The sequence below is a fragment of the Gopherus flavomarginatus genome, chromosome 2 (genome assembly GCF_025201925.1).
Source record: "Gopherus flavomarginatus isolate rGopFla2 chromosome 2, rGopFla2.mat.asm, whole genome shotgun sequence".
Lineage (NCBI taxonomy): Eukaryota > Metazoa > Chordata > Testudines > Testudinidae > Gopherus > Gopherus flavomarginatus.
This window is the reverse complement of record NC_066618.1, coordinates 278,935,343-278,952,278: the sequence shown is the minus strand read 5'-3', so window position 1 is coordinate 278,952,278 and position 16,936 is coordinate 278,935,343. Positions and strand designations below refer to the sequence as shown.

Genomic DNA, 16,936 nt, shown 5'->3' with positions numbered 1-16,936 from the left:
ATATATAACAGCAAAATATACGGAATCTGAGAATTATAAAGAGTAATTATACAAAAGGTATGTTCATGTAGTAACACTGTTTACCACAAGGTTTTCCCTGTGACCAAACTTAATAAAAGATCATGATGGCAGAGCCTGACTGAGGATGATGATATTAACTGCAGATGGAGAGATTACTGTGTCAATCTATTGGGTCTCACCAGAGTCACTCATAAAAACAGGATGATAGAAAAGAGAGCATGGAGCCAGAGGCATCAATCCGGCAAGAGGAAGTGGTGAATGCTATTTAATCGAAAGCCTGAGCAAAATTTAGAAAAACCACATGCAGTCCCGGCTGACTTACTGCAACTCAGCCTTGGACAAACCGTTTAACCTTTGTGCCTCAATTTCCCCATCTCCCTATAAAAGGGAGATAATACTTCTGACTTAATAAGGTTGTTGTGAGGCTTAATTGGTTTAACGTCTCTAACTCACATCAATATCAGAGGCAAACACTACAGCAAAGGAAGATCATTTGCAAATTAGCTGCAACTTTGTGGGAAGACGGGGACAAGTATGTAGGTTGCATTGCTTTGGTTATGAATCTGCTGTGTTACAGAACTTAGCTTGGACCGTATGACAAACATACAGCTTGGGACCCATTTACTCGCTGGTGCTTCAAAACTGTCAGTTGTAGGCAGGCTGTTTGACCCTCCAGCTAGATGTGCAGTGCAACTTCAGAAAGAAAGAAGAAAGAAACTGCCTTGTTCATATTCATGAGCTCTTTAATAATAATACCAAATGAAACTTGAAGGTATCTTATCTGCTGTTGCTCTTGCCCTTTCCTGAAATATTTATGACTTGCTCACTATGCGAAAGAGCCCAGAAAACTTGCAAGATTGGTCCTAGCCCTCTATAGTATTAATGAGCAAGTCATTAACAGTTGATGAGACAGCTGGAGCTGGAGCTAGGGGAAGCAAGAATAGAAATGCTTGCCCATTCAGTACAGTGCAAGAATGGATCCCTTCATCAATTACCCGCTCGCAGACTCGGCTGCCCACAGCTTCCAGTGGACCCAGTGTGCTGTTCCCAGCCATCTTCCCTCCACATCAATGAAACCCTACCTGTCAAGATTCAGTACAGAAGAGAGGTGTTTTTGTTTTTTAAATCCTCGGTGTATAAAGCCCTTTAAAATAGGAACGTATTATTGTAAATTTCTAGTAATTTTTGTACTCAAGTAATTATTTATCACTTGACCCAAATAATAAAGTGCATAATCAGCAACAAATTCACAAGAGCTTCCCTTTAAAACCTATGGGAAGTAACATTTTTCATATTTTAAGTGTGGAATCTCCTAAATTGATTATAACCCTTGATTTAAAGACTTTAATACCTTAAAACTGTTTAAAATCACATTAGGCTGAAACTTTGCATACAAAAAATATTATCAAGCCCAGATGTGCGTGGGTTTTTAAAAAATAATAAACAATATTCACACCTTTGAAAATAGATGTTTAGAGGTGCAGAACAGCCAGAAAAGTTTAACAACAAAAATGTCACCTAACTCAATGGCTCTCAACCTTTCCAGACTATTGCACCTCTTTCAGGAGTCTGATTTGTCTTGCCTACCTCCAAACTTCACCTCACTTAAAAACTACTTGCTTACAAAATGAGACATAATAATACAAAAGTGTCACAGCACACTGTTACTGACACATTGCTTACTTTATCATTTTTACATTATTTCTATTACAACAGATTTTTTTATATTGTACTTACATTTCATAGACCAATATAAACAAGTCATTGTCTGTATGAAATTTTAGATTGTACTGACTTCGCTAGTGCTTTTTATGTAGCCTGCTGTAAAACAAGGCAAATATCTAGATGAGTTGATGTACCCCCTGGAAGACCTCTGTGCACCCTCAGGGGTACATGTACCCCTGGTTGAGAACCACTGACCTAACTGACTTCAGATGCATTTTAACCGGCCTCCTATATTAATTAATAACTGCTTTATTTTAAAACAAACATAACGAGATTCACTTATATGAATTTAGGGGTAGGGGGTTTGTAAGTATCCGGAAGGGTGTTATTAACCATGCACACTGCTGATTTTTCAGTACTTTGTACGTGTATTGTTTTGCTTAAAGATTTTAAAACACAGTAAACTGCCAATGACACTTGGGCAAGCCAAAAATGTATCAAGCAGCCACCAAAAAGAAACCCAACTGGTGAGACCGAAAGGCAAGCGGATGTTTCAGAATGAGTAGTCTGTACTTTGAATGTCAATGCACAGTCCCTTTGCTCTGTCGTGCAGGCCAGCTGTAACAGATTCAAGCAGAAGAATGGTCTCCCATCTGATCTATGCCAGAAAGCAAGCGTGGGGGAGGTTTTCCAGAAGGAAGCTATTGCAGTTTCCTAGCTGCATGAAACAAGTGGGATGCCAGCATAACATTACAGCATGAGGTAACTGCCTCCATCTAGAGATCCAAAAAGGAGGGGCGAGGGGGGAAGGGAGAGGAGAGGAAGAAGTGGAATTCATATCGCTAATGGTGTTAACAAAGACAGACTGATTTCCAAAACCACCTCATTACTAAGAAAAAGCAAGATACAAAGACGTGAGCCAGTCGGACCAAATCTTACCTAGCAAAAGGCACTGCCGATACTAGGCAATCTGTGAGAGTAAAGGACGCATCGGATATAGGTATTTTAACAAACTGATATTCTAAAACATCCACGACCACTTTGCACTTTACGTTTGCTACTGGTTCCTAGGAAACTCTTGGAGAAAGTGAGGCTAAAACCCACCTCATCTTCCTATTCCAAAACCACATTCGTCCAACCACTTGTGCTTACAGGAGAATCTGTTTGCAGGATAGTACCTATGACACAAAGGTTTTGAGTCCAGACAGCAGTGGTACGGCTACACACTAGTCACATTATATACCTTTTCAGTGAAGCAGCAACTATTACATTCCACTTAACAAAACAGTACAGAATCCATCAATTTTTGGAGGGGATCTGGGTAATGCTGTTGGAATTCCAATTGCAGAACTCCAATAGAGAGGACAGATGCCATTTCAGCAATCCCTGATATTACTTCAATTTTATTTGGCCTTCTAGGACTCTACTTTGCTCAAACAAGTGGGCACAAATAATGGTAAATGTATAGGGTTTTGTTGTTTTTTTTTTAAATTTCTTGTTGTCGGGAAACTGAAAGTCCAGTTCTTGGATGTGACATTAGTCTTGCACCTGTCAAATGTGATTTTGCAACCGGAATGCTCCTAGGTTCGAAATGTATCCTGTCCAAGGGATGAGAGACTATTGAGATGCAGCAGACTACAGCATACATATAAATAGAGGCTTTAAAAAGGTACATAAAGTGAAGACCCAGTTCAAGACAGTATCCTACCGTGTCCATCACGGTCAGACAGCAGTTTTGGCTTTGGGAACCACACAAAAGGCTTTAACCTGGACATACCAAGTATTTCGCATCATACTTGAAGGAGGACAATTTATTCAGGAGTCCAATAACAGAGCTGCAGATAGAGGAAGTCCTGAACTCCCTAATCCTAAGCGAAACATATCACATGACACCTTATTTGTGATCTGCATTTGTGATCTGCATTTATCTCACGGAAACCTGGAGCATCACTGAAAAATAGGCTTACACTTATACACCACTTTTTCTCCCCAAACGATCACAAAGCTCTTTCACCCTCTGCCTCACAAAGACCTTTATTCACCACTGAAATGGAAAGTAAAAACTACCCAGTAGCTCACAGCAAAAGTTTAGGACACTAAGTGAAATATCTGCCCGGAACAACAGTGTGAATTTAGGCAGAATGCTAGTCACCCAAACTGTAATTGGATTGTGTCACAGAATTCAAAGCCAGAAGGGACCATCAGATCATCCATTCTGACCTCCGGTATCCCACAGGCTATTAACACCTCCCGCACATTAAACCCAACAATGGAAAGTAGACCAATGTATGACAGCCCACAAGAGGTTAGACTATTATGTGCCACAGAGAGACTAGGAGGGACTGAGGTGCACCTGTGCCAGAGGCCCCTGCAATGGCAGGGAAATGATTAAGTGAGATATACTCAGATACACTTGGCAAGTGACCTGCACCCATACACACTGCTGAGGAAGGTGACCCCCACCCCCCAATGTCACAGCTAAGCTAGCCTGGAGGAAAAACTCCTTCCTGATCCCACATATGGCAATGAGTTAGACCCTGAGTATGTGAGCAAGAACCAGCCAGGCAAGCATCAGAGAGAGGGAGGGCTCAATGCCACCTCAGAGCCCTGGCCCACCCTGTTCAATGTCCCTTCATCAACTATGGCTATGATGCTTCAAAGGAAGGAGAAACAAACCAAACCAAATCCAGAATGCACTGTGTGTGTGTGCGCATGTGCGTGTGTGCTGGAGGTGCAGGTGGGGGGAAGGCATTTCTTCCTAATCCCTGCAGTTGGCTGGCTGTAACCCTGAAGCATGTGCTTTTAGTTTTGTTGCCAACCCTCCAGGTTTGGCCTGGAGTCTCCAGGAATTAAAGATTAATCTTTATTTAAAGATTATGTCATGTGATGAAATCCTCCAGGACTACATCCAACCAAAACTGGCAACCCTAGCTTTTAGGAACATATGACGAAAATCAAAAGAGAGTCTTAGGGCTGCTGAGCCCTGCTCAAGGGCCCCTACCACCAAGGCAACCCCATTATGCAGTCTGCCACTGTGGCAAACACCCCTAACACTTTTGTTGGAAAACTCCTTGCTCTCTCCAATGTGGACAGTAAAGCCAGAATTTTCAAAAGAATTCTATACCCACAATCAGGGCCAGATTTTCAGAAGAGCTCAGCTCCCATTTAGGCACCAAAACATTGGTCATATTTTCAGAAATGGGAGCCAAGCCTGGTCCCTCTGTTCCCGGACTAATAGAGACTCTATGGAGCAATGTGTTCAGTCTGAGGAGGGATACCATTGTCACGTCACTCACGAGCAGCCCCCTCTAGCAAACTCATTGCCATGACACAGAGCACTTGAAAACAGTGGCAGTGGGGGAAAATGGAAAGGATACTAGAAAGGCCTGCCAGGAAACTAAGACCTACAGGCAAGTATCAACTCTTTGATCCTTCCAACGCCAGAAGAGGAAATTTAGCTGCCTGCCCATAGAGCTTTAGCGATAATGAGACGATGCACTTGTAAAGATGCAAGAGTGAAGTAGAAAAAGTTCAGATTTTATGAGATTAACTTATACCCACAAGACAGTGCTATGATCTTCTGGTATTTAAGAAGAGACAGGATGGAGCGAAGATCTGGCACAAGATGGAGAAGGAATGTCACAACCTGCCTGCTTGGAGATACCATGAATATTCTCACATTTGGCTGAATCATCTGGATTAAGGGTGCTCTCAAACAAAATGGATATAAAGAAAGACTATCACCAGTGAGCGGTATGACAACCGTCCTAAAGAGAAGATTCTACTCTCCAAGTTAGTCGACAAACACAAAGCTTCTGTCAGTCTCTCCCAAGAGGCAAATCTCTACAGCATGGCAAGCATGAAAAGCTTCTGGAATGAAATAACTTTTGAGAAAGCAAAGGTCTCAAATTGGTAACAGAACACAAGGGATTGGAGGGTGTTTCAAATACCTGTATGCTCGAAAGCAAAAGGGTTTAGAGAGTAGATGAGTTTTCATAACCTTCTAAGATCTGGGGTTTGGAATCTGCACTTGTTTTGTGCCAAACAATGAGATCACAACCGCTGCCAACCCCATAATGCATCTTTGCTGGTACCTGCAATTGGGATAATCTGTTTTCAAAGACAAATGCAAGAAATTATAGACTCAGCAGGTAAAGGAGGAGGAGCTATTAATAAATATTGCATTTGATAATGTAAAGAGCATGTGCAATTTTTAAGTCTGCATGGATATTTTGTTCCCAATTTGGCATCTTAAGCAAAACAGCTTCCTTTATTTGCTCCCTCTTCACCTCCATCCCAAACAATCCCCATTAAGAAAAGTTCACAATCTGTTCCTCCGGTAAGCCAGGCTGTGCTAGACAGAGTGGGCAGGAAAATATTGTTTTAAGATAAAAACCTCCTAAGGCTTCTCTAGTGGATAGTGCCACTAGATGGAGGTTTCCCTCAAACGTGTTTATTGGTATGAAAAGTGTATGCTTTTTTTCAAAACATTTGATCACCTGTACTCCTAAAAGAAGAAAATTTAATCCTTTAAAAACAAGGGAATGGGTGGGGACAATGGGACGTCTCTTCTCTAACAGACAGGCTGTACTGTTCCAGGCATGAATACTGTAGAAGTTCAAGATTGTCCTTTGCAAAGTTCGTTGAGAAAGCAAACAGTTCATAAATGAGGCTGACATCCCAGGTTTATGCACAGAGGATCTGCAAGAACAAAATCAGATAGAGCTACGGGATAATGAGATCTAGACAGTCCTGATTCACAACACAATCCTGTCCTTCCCCAAATGGCATTACCCTCCTCTCACAAACTGAGGAGAATTATCTACATGGGAATCCAGATTATGCCAAAGGAACAGACCTCTCTGCTCCCCACTGTGGCAATGTACACAATATCTAGTACCTTCCATCCAACGATGTCCAAGTGATTTACAGTGAATGAACCTCACAACACCCCAGTGAGATAAGCATGATCATCCCTATTTTATAAAACGGAAGACAAAGAGAAGCCAAGGCCTCATCTTCTAAGGTGTTCATACCTTTCACCTCCCTTATGGTCACTGAGTGTTTCTGGTGCTCAGCACTTCTGAAATCAGTTCCTAGGATACTTGCCCAGTGCACAGCAGGAATGTGTAATCAGGAACCAAACCCAGACTTCACTCCCAATCTGTGCTTTAATCACTAGATCATGATCCCTTCCTATTGTGTTTTAGAATTGAGCTAGGAGATAGCAGCATCACAAACATAGCATACTAGAATGGATACTAATGGAATGGTTATGTGGCCTGGGACCCATCAGTAAGAGCATGAACCAAGCAGTACAGCATCAATGACTACATTTGACCCAGGACATGGTTGGCTGTTAGTCAGCCTGCTGCAAGACATCCACAGCACTAAGACTGAAGGTGATGACAATCAGCAAGCCAGTGTATCCTTTATAGCAGTCTGCTACTATCAAAAGTTTTCAACGGAAAGGAGCCAACTATTTAAAACAACATCCTTTCTTCTGAATTACAGGAAACAAATTAGATTTGACCTAGTGTCACTCTGCTCCAAAAGAGTGAACTAAGATTTTTTTTGGAGAAACGCAGCACGTTTAGATTTAACCAAGATCAGAAACCCTTCTCTTTCTGATAACTTGATATTTCGTAAGTTTCAGGGAAGCCATATCAACACATGGAAGAACATTAGCAATAAAATTTACACCATAGATGCATTCTCAGCATAACCGTAGAGACAAGAGATGAGAAAAATTCTCTGCAGTAACTTACAGCTAGTGTTAAAAAGTAGGCAGGAGGAATTCAACAACACAGTTCTGCTTTAGTGGTGAAAAAATTCATGTCAAACAACATTGCAGGTGAAACTATTCAGACTTTGTTTAGTGAGAGATAATTGCCTGCCTTCAGTGAGCCAGGGCTTGTACCTGAGAGATGCTCAATGGAAGCTGAAAGTGTTCAAAACCTTGCAGGATTAATCCTTACAGCTTCTAACCATGGAGTCTTTGAAATACAGAACACATGCTATCTCAAACGTAAGATGAAACTTTCTACTCTTTGGCTTTTATCTATCTATAAAAAGGAGCAAGAATCTCCAGCTTCTAACATCTTACTGAAGTGTAACATTATGTAACTGAAACGAGCAAGAATGAAATACAAGTTTAGAGATAAGGAGGAGGAAAAAAATTCCAGAAAGCTCAGAGAGCAGGGAAAAAGAACATCTATGTCAAAAGGTCCATGGGCTTTTTTCTTCAGCCTTGTATCAAACCCCTTCCATGTTGTCTACAGAGTTAACTGCTAGCTCTTTTTATTTATTTATTTATTTTTAAAGAAACAATTAAGTACAAAGATTCTGTTTAAAAAGGCAGGAATCACATTTTTCACATGACAACTTCTGTCATAAGAGATGTACCAGACGCTATTTCTTTCATCTTCCCTACACCAGTCTAGACAGTAGGTTAACTAACTCCTAAAAAGCAGTGTAAAGTAAACTTAGAAGTCCTTATTTCTGATCATTCGCTTAGGCAGGTCAGAAAAGCTCTCAGAATCTGTTTTACTGCTCAAAGCCCAAATGAAAAAACAGTTTCAGCATTTACTGACCAATAGCTGGTAAAAACAATAGACAACTAAGAGAGGATCTGAAATCTACAGGTAACTGGATGGTGCAAATAATAAACAGAGAAATTATTTAGGATGGTAAAGGGGGTAAAACTAAGACTAATGAGCCCAAGTTAAGAAAGGAAAACTGAGCCCAAATATTGGGAAAAATTTCCTGGCAGCAAGAAAGCTATATTAAGCCACCCAAACAGAGCCCTGAGATATTTAAAACTAGCCTGGACAAATCACTGGGAAATTCTTAGATTCATAGAGTTGAAGGCTAGATGGGACCAGTAGGTCATCTAACCCAGGGGTTCTCAAACTTCATAGCACCATGACCCTCTTCTGACAACAACAGTTACTACACGACTCCAGAAAGGGGGGACCAAAGCCTGAGCAAAGCCAAAGCCCAAGGGCTTCAGCCCCAGGCCAGGGGACTGTAGCCTAGCCCTGCCATCCAAGGTTGAAGCCCTTGGGCTTCCGCCCTGGGCAGGGGGCTCAAGCTTTGGCTCAGGGCCCCAGCAATCTAAGCTAGTCCCGGCGGCCTCATTAAAATGGGATCGCGACGCACTTTGAGGTCCCAACCCACATTTTGAGAATTGCTCAATCTGATCTCCTGTATATCAGAAGCCATTAAATTTCACCCAGTTACTCTATATTGAGCACAACAACTTGTGTTTGGTTAAACTATAACTTCCAGAAAGGCACCCAGTCTTGATCGGAAGAGACCAAGAAATGGAGAAATGTACTGTAGCAAACAGCTCTGCACTGGAATGTCTTAGACCAGGTTTTCACTACAAATTTTTGCTGGCATAGTCGTGTTGGTCACGGGTATGAGGAGGTGTGATTTGTGATTGATGCAGCTGTGCCAGCAAAAGTCCCTAATGCAAATGCAGTTGCACCAGCAAAACTGCTCTTTTGCAGATATAGCTTATTTCACTGATGGGGTTGGAATACTGGTGTCAGTTGCGCGCACATTAGAAGTGCTTTGCCAGTGTAGCGCACCAGTATATCTATATTGGCAAAGCACTCCTACTGCAGACTTGGCCTTTGGATGTCTTTTCCTCCATATCTATGAACAACAGGACCCTCTATCAAACTGCACTCAATCTCTCCTTTGAATACCCACTCTTGAGGGAGCACAGTTGCATTCTCACAACTGTGGGATATGAGCAGTTTGGCAGAGCACTGTTTCATTTGTTCTCTTGCCCAAACCGCTCCTATCACATGCACACCAGCAACCATGCTATTTTGCTTACATTACCTTCCCGGCAGCTGCTCAACACACAGGGCTCTCCAGTGTTCTGACGCTCTCTTTTTAATAAGAGTATCAGCTCATGCAGCTTTCACACCATCAGGGAAGCATGACTGGGTGGCCTGGTTGTTCCATTTTCCGCTGGTGGAACATTCCACTATGGAGAGAGGGGAGCAGGAGAGCCAAAAATACATTGGAATATTAACCAAAGTCTTTCTGAACAAAGGTCTGGAAAATAAACACATGTTCATCCAAATTATGGGGCTAGAATTCAATCAAGGAATTCTCGTGGGGTATGTAGTCATCAGAACTCTGGTTGCGTAGCCTTGTATGTTTAACAGGGTGAAACACATTTGTGTGAAGGAGGTTCATGGAATTCTCTATTTACCATCCACACTCTTTCCCCACGATGTATGTGAGGCATAGATCTTTTACCCCGTGCGCAGTTTTTAAACTGTACGCAATACATGGATCTGCTTCCTCACAATTTGCTTCCAGTCCCCCTCCTCAACATTCCTTGCCCAGTCAAGCTCCCTGCTGGCTCCTGCTACTGAAAATACCCACTGGCTCCTGGATGGCTGAATGGCAGCAGTAGCATGGGTCTGTCCTGGCTCAACACCTTAATTTCATAAAGCAGAGATGTGGCCTCACATGAGTGAATGTCAAGATCCTGTCTGCATTGGTTGCAGCGTGTTTAACATTGTAACGCATATATTCGTCTATTAGAATGCATGTCTTCAAAGGTACTTCTTATGTAGGGTTGGAAGGATTAGAATTTTTAATCAGTAAGTATTTTTATGGTAAATTTTGATTTGATTGGACTGTACACACATGCTGATGAAAAAATATTTCCATCAATAACAGAAATGTATAGATGGTTGAATTAAGAAAACTGCTGCCTGAGAACTTACAAAGTACCTATTCGTAATTCAAGCTCTAGTATGTTTTGGCATGAAGGTGACACTTTGTGTTTTAATGGTTATACAGCTTTAATTTTTTGAATTGTAACGGCTACTTCATTAAATAAATTATTGTCTGACACGCCCCAAATTTCCTGCAACTGTAACAAAAAAAACCCTCCTAATTTTGTATAATAGATAAAAATAGAAAAATGCTTACAAATAAACATTGACATTATCAGTCAAAACGATTAATAAAATAGAAATTGAATTGTCAAGTTTATTCTTATGATATTAGTGTCCTGTTGTTGGCTATAAAGGTGAGGAACGCCATTCAGTTTAGCTTCTGCATTTCTCATTCAATTCACTGACAAGAATACACATATACAATCCCATTTAGGGTCTTCTCCCAAGGCCAGATTAACCCATTACTGGGTCTTCGGCAAACGTGCACTTCTGGGCCCCTACCTTGTTGGAGAATTAAGTGGGTTATTTATCTAGTGACTCTTCTCTCCTTGGCTCTGTTTGGATTGTCAAGTGAGACTCAGCTGTGCACGAGTACTGTGCCCACTCATCCACTGGTGTGGCCTTGCACAAGAACTGAAACAACTTTACTCAATCTAAGGAGTAGCCCCATGACCCCATGTGCCAGGCTGGAAAGCCACCCACTCAAGTGAGTGAAGTGCTTTCAGCTTGTGTGCAAGTCTGCATTGGTAATAAAGCAAAACAAAATTGTTCCCTCCTTGCCTCCACGAATTTGGGCTGTAGTCTTGTGCCTACTTTACCTATACTGGCCCTGGCCTCTCCAACACTGAATGTATGAAATCATACTACACAGGGTCTCTCTCTACAATACTACAGCACTCATGGCTTGTCTATGCTTGAAATGCTACAGCGGCACACACAACTGCGGCAGCACTTCACTGTTCTTCCATCAGTATAAGTCATCTATCTCACCAAAAAGCAGTAGCTACGTTGACAGAAGAATTCTTGAACGACCTAGCACTGTCTACCCAGGGCTTGGCTTAACTTCATTACACAGGGGTGTGGATTTTTCACACTCATGAGTGACGTAGCTGGACCTACCTAACTCTTTAGTGTAGGCCAGGCCCGGAATCAAGTGTTGCCAAATACTGAGACTGCTGATAAAATCCTGAGAGTTGGCATGAGACATGTGAATCTCAGTTTTCACATAAAGAAAGTTTCTAATCCTGCTGGCTGTAGATAATAGCTTAAAAACATGAACTGTAGAGGCTCAAAAATGACAAGGTATATATAAAGAACCAAAAATATATTTGACTTAAAAATCATAAGATTTTTAAGTCAAATATATTTTTGGTTCTTTAAGATTTTTAAGTCAATGTTATGATGTTTTGGGGCCAGATTCACGATTTTTGAATGACTGAGATTAGTAGTGCTGATACTGCTCTCTTTTGAATGGTGCAAACACCCTCTGCATTTCAGCCAGGCCTGTGGAAATAGAATACTGTGTCATAAAAGTTGTTGCACATGAAGAATATTTTCAGTGCAGATCTGGCAGTCAAGAGGGTCTTTACAGCTTAAACTGTATTTTTGAACCAAAACAAATATGCGCTGGATAACAAGCAGATGTGTAATACATTTCAGAATGAAATATTTTTATATGGTTTATAAAAAAACCCAACAAAATAAACATGAATTACAGCTGACGTGACACCCATAAACATACCTGCACACCATTCAGTGAGTTACTTTGGTGGGTTTAAATTCAAACCTTATGCATTATTCTTGTGTTTTGTTTTATTACTTATTTTAAAAGTGTACAGGTTCACCAGACAGGTTCACAAATTAGGGCATTACACCATTAGTCAAGTAATGCTGAAGCATGGAAGAAATTCCTTTTTAAAGCCAAAAATCTATATATCACTGTTTTCATTGAAAAGTTAAACTTAATTTTCCTATTATCTACAAGACGTCCCCTCAATTCTGAAAGGATCTGGTTTTACAGTGATGCTGCACAACACGGCTGTAAATTACACCCAACATATTATTTTATTTATTGTCAGTAGCTGTTTTTATTCCTCAAACTCAGTGGACATGCTGAACAGTAATTTGGGCCAGGATAAAAACAAAAACAAACCACACCACAAACAGACCCAAAACATTAACTGTGCTGCAGCTAAAATACTCTGCAAGACAATCCAAGAACAGGGGGAGTAAAAAGTGAAGTCATGATACATGCAAATACTGTGATGTCATTTCTGGCATTAAAATCAACATTCTGCACAGGGACAAGCAGATCCAGGCCTGGTCAACAGCAATCAGATACTTCGGGAATTCAGGAAAAAAAAAAGGATACCTTTATTATGCTCAAGAGCTGTCTTCTCATATAAAGTTTCACCAGCAAAAAGAACAAACAGACGTGATGGTACTAACATCTAGTTCTAGGGCCAACATATTAATTTTATACATACTCATTAGAAATCATATATTTATCGTAACTTGGAGAAGAGCGCTTTTGGAACTTGAGAGGAATTATTTATCCAAGAATGAGCTACTTTCAACTGGCAACCTACTTGGAGAAAACCTGAGAGAGTTTCTGCCTTTTATGTGGAGGAGCAGGTGGGAACTTAGCTTTAATTTTCAACATGAGTAGTCATATTGATGTCAATTGGACTATTAACATGCTCAAATTTAAGCATGTGCTTAAGTGCTTTCCTAGATTTGGATCATAAGGGGTACAGAGAGAGGGGATGACAAGTGAAATCTTCCACCCATATATGATAGATGTTTTGGAAAGAATGAATAGGTTAAAGGACATAGAATGAGAATAAAGGCTGGTGTTAAAACCTTAAAAGGCTTCTTAGCATTTAAATTTTCAACTATCATACTGTGCAGTACATTTGCTTTCCTTGATGGGGAAATTAATACATAGTTAAAGTTATGAATTTAAGTGGTTTTACTGGGTTGTTAGTGCCTCATACCTGAGGCTGACTATACTCTCAGTGCTATGGGTTAAGTGTAACAAATAAAGGCAAAGCATTAACTGGGCAGAGGCAAACTACTTATAAGTAAACCAAAAAATGAAACATAGATCAGAGAGTGCTTACACAACCAGAATATTTCTTTTTATAAAGGGAGTTCAGGTAGCTGTCATTTTTAATGTGTTAAGCCCTGATTTAGGAAAGTATTTAGTTGAGGCTTCATGTTCCTGAAGTTAAGCACCTGGTGAAGTATCTTCCTCAACTGGGGCCCTGATATCTGCACAGTCAAATGGCAGCAGAGGGAAGGAATCACATTATGTTTGTTGGTATTCTTATACTTTAAAAAAAAAAAAAAGTAGTATTCCACAGGTGACCGAGCCCTTGTGAGGGCTTCATAACTCCCTGGTGATGTTAAATATGCCATTTTAAAAGATGTATATTCTTCTTGGTAGTCATTTGATACTTTGTGGCATTGCTGCCTTGGGACATAAATGTAATGACGTGATGAAACAGAGATCTGTTAAATGTAGTTACCTTTTGACTGAATACCTCCTGCTTAGCTCACCCACCCCACCCCTTTATACTTCAAATTTTAACACAGAAGTTTTGTTTTGCTTGGTTTTCTGTTTTGGCAGGCCTCCTTCAATCCCCTACAACTCCAAACGTTTGCAAACAGCATCCGCATTGACAAGATCAGGAACTTTCATTCAAAAAGTTACCAGAGAAGCCCCATGTGAGGAAAAATGTACAATGTCCCTTTAAAAAGCTGGCTTTGCGGAAGGCTGGATTCCCACAGTAAAAGCAAACAAAAGGCAATCAGGAAACAGCTGAGGGCAGAGACCCCCACATGGCTTTGAAGTCAATCAATCAGGTAGAACTCCTCAGCAAATCACAACTTCACTTCCTAAGAACCAAGTTTTATTCCTATCAACCCGGGGGGGGGGGAGGGGGAGAACGGGAATTGTCTCTCTTCCCCTAGTCTCAGCCAAGACAGAAAAGAACAAAAACAGGGTGTGATGCTTTAGAAAAATCAAAAACTTTGCCAGGAATCTGGAAGACTCTTCCCAAAAGCGGACGGAAGAAGCCAAGAGACAAGTTAAACTAAGATCTCTGATTACTAACGTTGTCTTTGAAAAGCAAGTCGCAACAAAAGAACTGAAAACACCACCACCAGCCACGAGGATTAACCTCTGATGGGATGGTTTAAAGCACCAGCCGCTGAGACTTTTTTTTTAAAAAAGGAGGAAAGACGGCTGCACTAAAGAGAGAGCAACTCCGTTTGGCGGATGATCAGTGTCGTGGCAAGTTTTACTTGGGGGTAGTGCGGTGGGACGGGGGTGTCAATCTCTACCCACTCCAGGGCCGGGTGTAGAAACACACTCCAGCTCACGATTGTAACACAGTGTCTCAGCTGCTGCTTCTCCCTCTCACCTCTTATCTGAGTTACCAGGAGCTGTTAAAGGGGCTGCACCCCAGCGAGTCATGGTGCCTGCCACCACATTAAGGACAAATCGTCACTGGGAAAGAACAACACTCCCCCCCCACCCCCATCCCCATCTCTGCCAACTCAGAGAAGTGGGGCGGCGAGTGGGGCAAATGCCACGCGTTCCAGCGGGAGCCAGGGGACCTGCCCCCACCGTTGGGCACCCAGCTCCGCGGATTTATTTGGCTTTAAACCAGAGGGAGCTGTTAAAAGAAGGCAATAAAAAAAAATCGCCCTGCTCGCCTCTACGTAACGCCCTGTCGAAAGCGGACGCCATATTTTGTGTTGCTGATGTCGACAGACACAGGGAAACGTAGACATGTTTTTTCCCCCTTTCTCCTCCTCCTCCTCTTTGCCCCATTCACCCAAACTTGCATGGGGGGTGAGGGGGCGGATGCGTTTAAACAAAATCCAATCCCCCCCCCGGCTTCTTCTCTCCCTTCTGCAATTTCTCCCCCCCACCCCGCCCCGTTCCCCAGCTGAAGTTCCATTCACGAGCCCGTTTCGAAAGGCGCTGGCCGGGGAGGAAAAGTTGGGTCTGAGTGGCTGGCGATCGCCTGCGCTGGGCTCTGGCGAGGGGCAGGAGCGCTCGCAAGTGCATGTGGGCAGCGAGGTTCAGGGGTTCGAGGGAGCCCTCGGCGCTTCCCCTGGCGGGTCGGGGTGTTTGCAAAGGGGGGAGGAGGTGAGTGAGTGCAAGGAGAAGGGAAGGGGGGGGAGTTTCTTACCTGCGCCCAGGGCTTTAGGAGGCAGCGGCACGAACTTTCCCCCAGTGGAAGGGCTCTGCCTTTCGCCACGCTGGGGAACGTGGGAGCCTGGGCAAAGCCCCCTCCCCCCCAACAGCACAAACACTGGCAAAAAAATAAAATATTTTTTTTTTTTAAAAAAAAACCCCTTCGATCAGTGGGGATCTACGCCAAAACCCACATGATCTCTGACGTCAGCATGCGTATTTGCATACGATACCACCAGCGGCTCTCCCACCGGGGTCCCTTTATTTGGGAGAAAGTTAGAAACTGAAATTGACCCAGGCGCCTTTAAGAGTCTGATTATAAAAAAATTGCTCCCCCTCTGCGATCTATGCACACGTACGTGTGTGTGTGTGTATGGGGGGGGTTCTCTTCCTTTTGGGTAACTTACAAGTCTACCGCTACCGCCAGATTTTTTTTTTTAATATTATTATTTAGCTAGGAGTTGGCAGGGCCGGGAGAGAGATCATTGGAGATGCCAAAACCTGCATCTACCTGGATCCTGCTAACGTTGTTCCCCAAACCCCAAATTATCCCACCGAAATAGAGAAGAAGACTAACCACTCCCACTGTCTCCTCCTCCCCCTCTCGAAAATACCCCAGCCCCTCCAACACATTCCCATGCAACTGTCCCGTACCCTCCTCCGATTCTGGCACCTGCATCCTGTTCAGTTTTGACCCCACACCCTCCAAATGGTAACGCTTCCTAAAGAACAAGTGTAGACGCTCTTCTTACACACACACACACAAACCACACACCTGGACTCCAATGCATCCCACAGCTCCAGCGGAATAAATTGGCAGATGTGGGCCCAGGATTGGGCTGTCAGTTTTTGGTCCTAGTCCCCCCAAATGCGACCGCCTGAAGAGCGAGCAAACAGTAGCTGTTCCTGCTGCACCTTAACTATCCAGCCCAAGATGAGCCACACCTCAGATCTGGCATCTGGATCCTGATGTATTTTTGGCCACAGACACAGCAATGGTACTACCAGAACACAGAATAAGCCATGAATCTACCATTCTGGCCCCATCACATCCTCCTAACAGAGAGATGCAAACACTCTAATTTGACACCTGTATCTTGCTGGGTCCAGCTGATATTTGGCTGCATACCTCACACCCAGTTATCTAAACGTAGTTCAGGCAGACAGTGGCATTTTGCGGCTTGGGGCCAAAAACTGTAAGAATCCAGTCTTGGGGGCGGAATGGACCAGCTATTACCGCCCTCTTGTTCCAGGATGCATGGTGGGTGTGTGCTTCGCTCTTTGTTTAGGCATTATAATTTAGGGGGGGGTCAAGCCAAAATTGGCACGA

At 42.6% G+C, this 16,936-nt stretch overlaps 1 protein-coding gene across 3 annotated transcripts in view; it reads right to left on the bottom strand.

The window, feature by feature from the left end:
- ZHX2 (zinc fingers and homeoboxes 2) overlaps positions 1 to 16,635 on the bottom strand; it is a 115,977-nt gene extending 99,342 nt beyond the window's left edge. For 2 of the 3 annotated variants that reach the window (XM_050940793.1, XM_050940792.1), the window contains exon 1: positions 15,602 to 15,958. The gene's annotated coding sequence lies outside the window, so the exon portion shown is untranslated. Of the gene's footprint in view, positions 1 to 15,601; positions 15,959 to 16,381 lie in introns of those variants that run through there. The other variant, XM_050940796.1, reaches the window with a different exon arrangement.
- Positions 16,636 to 16,936: the final 301 nt, after the last annotated feature.